Source organism: Poecilia reticulata, chromosome 8, assembly GCF_904066995.2.
Source record: "Poecilia reticulata chromosome 8, P_reticulata-male-v2, whole genome shotgun sequence".
In the NCBI taxonomy this organism is placed as follows: domain Eukaryota; kingdom Metazoa; phylum Chordata; class Actinopteri; order Cyprinodontiformes; family Poeciliidae; genus Poecilia; species Poecilia reticulata.
In genome coordinates, this window is record NC_088837.1 from 3,234,195 (window position 1) to 3,237,557 (window position 3,363).

A 3,363-nucleotide genomic window follows, 5' to 3' on the forward strand; every position below is an offset into this window, starting at 1 on the left:
AAACAAAAATATGTCATAGCAATGTATAGACACAACAGAAAAATATTTTAACATTACAGCGCTGGACCAGAGCTATGAGTCATTAAGGGTCAACACAGAAAACATGTCTAGTTTCTTTTTACTCCTACTTTAGCGACGCCCTAAAGAGGCCGTTCCCCTGTGAGGTCATTTCCTTAACCTTGTCTGTATGAGAGTGTGAGAGTGTGTGCATAGATAAAAGCAACAACTTTCAAAATAAAACCATTGTAACACATTATATGAACAAAAAGCTGTCTGATTAAAATAATAAAAACTTAAGAAAATAAAACTCTAAACATGCAAACCTAAATCTATAACAGTTGCTAGGTGACTGTACGGGCTTCGCAGGGGTTGCTAGGTGATGCTCAGTGCCTACTGATTTGTGACTTTACATTACAGGTTTTTGAAATGACTCATTTTCCAAATGGAAAAAAAAAAACTTATTGTCAAAATTGTGTGAGTTTTGTTAAGTGTTTGGTGTGTTTTTGGAAGCAGTAAAAACCCAAATGGAAGAACAAAAAATTTGTAAAATTCACACTTTGCATAGTACATCCCCTTAAGCAAAATCTGACATTTACAGCTTTGGAAAAAATGAAGAGACCACAGCAGAATAATCAGTTTCTCTGAATTTACTTTCTATAGGCATATGTTTGAGTAAAATGAATTTTGCTCTTTTATCAACTACTGACAGCATACCTCTGAAATTCCAAGCAGAAAGTTTGAATTTATATGCAGAAAATGAGAAATGGTCAAAATAACGTAAAAGATGCAGAGCCTTCAGGCCTCAAATAATGCAAAGAAAACAAGTTCATATTCATTTAGAAACAATACTAATGTTTTAACTCAGGAAGAGTTCAGAAATCAATATTTGGTGGAATAACCAGCAGGTTTTCAATGGGGTTCAGTGCCGTAGTCTCTTTTTTTTTTCCAGAACTGTATACTGGACAGGAAATACTTCACAAACAACCAGTTTTTATGTATCTATAACCCTAAGTTAGTTTGATAGATCAGCATTCTTCTTTCTTCTCTAAGACAGGGAGCAGAGGGGATAGGCGATGGTACCACCGCTGCAAACCGTGCCAGTGTCTGACATGTGGAGTTTACTCCCAGTAACACAGCGCATAACAACATCTGGCCACTTTGACAACTGTACACTCCACAGCTGCAATAGCAATCCAGCATCTTGTAAATCCAAGACTTCCTCTGTGCCTCAGAAATCTTGGTATTTTGACTGGCTGTCAGATGCTCCAGAAACGGAGAGTAACACCATGACTTGACTCACGATCCAATCCCTCCTGCCCTCTGGTGCCTTTTCTAGGCATCAGAGGGCAAATCAAATAATCCTTTGCCGATTTGCATGTGTATCAAATCACATTCAAATCTGCGTGCGTAGCTATTTGAGTCAGTGAGCGTATTTTGTGTGACGTAGCTGTTTACCGCAAATAAAGCCCATTCAGCCCAGTCTGTGAGTTCCACACTGTTGAGGATTGTTTTCATTTTGATCTGTTTTGCCGCCCTGAAGGTTTGAACTCTTGGGTGAATTTGATTGAGATCTGTTTGCAGGATCAAAGTGTTGGTTTGATCCAAAACATGTGTAGAGTAGTTCTCTGAGGATGAAGGATTCATGATTCAAAAATTCTGAAAAATCGTCATCAATATAAAATAAAATAAAAATCTTAATTTTATTGGTCGTACCTGACACACTTGAGTTCATTACAGCCCTCTCCACCCCGTCGAAAGAGAAAAGTTAACTCATGCACATTACAGTCCATTAATAGGTACACCGACTCATCAGTTTCTCTGATTTTACTTTTCATGGGCATATCTTTGAGTAAAATGAACATTGTTCTTTTATTCTATGAACTACTGACAACATGTCTCTGAAATTCCAAGCAAAAATGTATTTATTTGCAGAAAATGAGAAATGGACAAAATAAAGAGAATGATACAGTCCTTTCAGAGCTCAAATAATGTGAAGAAAACAAGTTTATATTCATTTAGAAACAACAGCGCTAATGTTTTAACTCAGGAAGAGTTCAGAAATCGATATTTGGTGGAATAACCAGCAGGTTTCAATGGGGTTCAGTGAAATGGGCTCTTCATTTTTTCCAGAACTGTATATGTATATTTGGAACAGATATTAGTTTTCTCCCACTCTGATCTATCACATCCAATTTACCTTAATGAAAAACTTCAAAAATAATCATAAAAAGCACGAATAAATCATTTTTTATTAAATAGCTAATTTATTTCTATACATCAAGCCCAAAGATATTATACACTCATTCTTAATAGCTTAACGCGCCATTTCAGCACCGTCTTCCTACCGGAAACAGCACCGGAGGATGTTTCCGCCTCACTTTCCCAGCCTCCCCCGTTTACGTTCCCAGCATTAATCAGATCCTACTGCAGGAAAACCAGACTAGTGAAGCAGGTAATCGGTGTAGGCAGGGAAATCAATGGCAGCTTCAATTGCCGCGTGGAAGAAGCGACAGAGGCATTGCTCTCACGCTCGTGCGCGGCGACAGGCCGGGCCGGGGCAGCGGAGTCTCCGGGGAGCGGCGTGGAGAATCCTGTTGGCTGAGGGGGATTTCCCGGGGCTTCAGCGTGCGAGCACAGACACGGTTTTCCGTTAAAAGGGGGGTCGGGGAGGGGCTTTTACATGGATGAGCCCCGGCATCACATTCGCCCACTGTGAAATGGAGGGATTTGAATAATCTTATTACACCCTATTACAATAACACTAATATGATCCAGCGCCTCGCGAGCCAGTTTTGGACGAGGGGATGTTTGACCAATGTGGACCCCGAAAGGCAGCGACTCCCTCCGAAGATGTGAGGATTTTTTAGCCCCCCCCCCGCCCCCCACTCATGAGGATTTAAATCAGGCTTAAATCCCTTTAAAACGTTTTCACACGACTAAAACTGTCATTTAGACGTTCATGTAAAATTAAGCAATTGTCAGATCTGGACTTTTAAAGCCAATCTGTAAAGGTGTATTTGTACAGTACGTACAGTACTATGCACGTGAATTGTTTTTGCTGTAAAAGTATAATGTTAGACTGAAAAAAAGAAGGAGAAAAAATCCAGTATTTAACTTGCGTTCATCTATGCAATAATAACTTCTTTTTTTTTCACCAATTAGTGCATACGAATCAAATGTCACAGACTAACAAACACAGGTACTGATCTATTAAAATAACAAGTAACAAATTAGATAATAACAGAACAAATGAAGCAATAACAACGTTATTTTGGTTGTTTTGGATAATTATCTTGTTAAAAGAATTGAGTATGACTCATTATCAGTTCTCTGGTAACATCCAACAGATTAAAGAAAAAAATC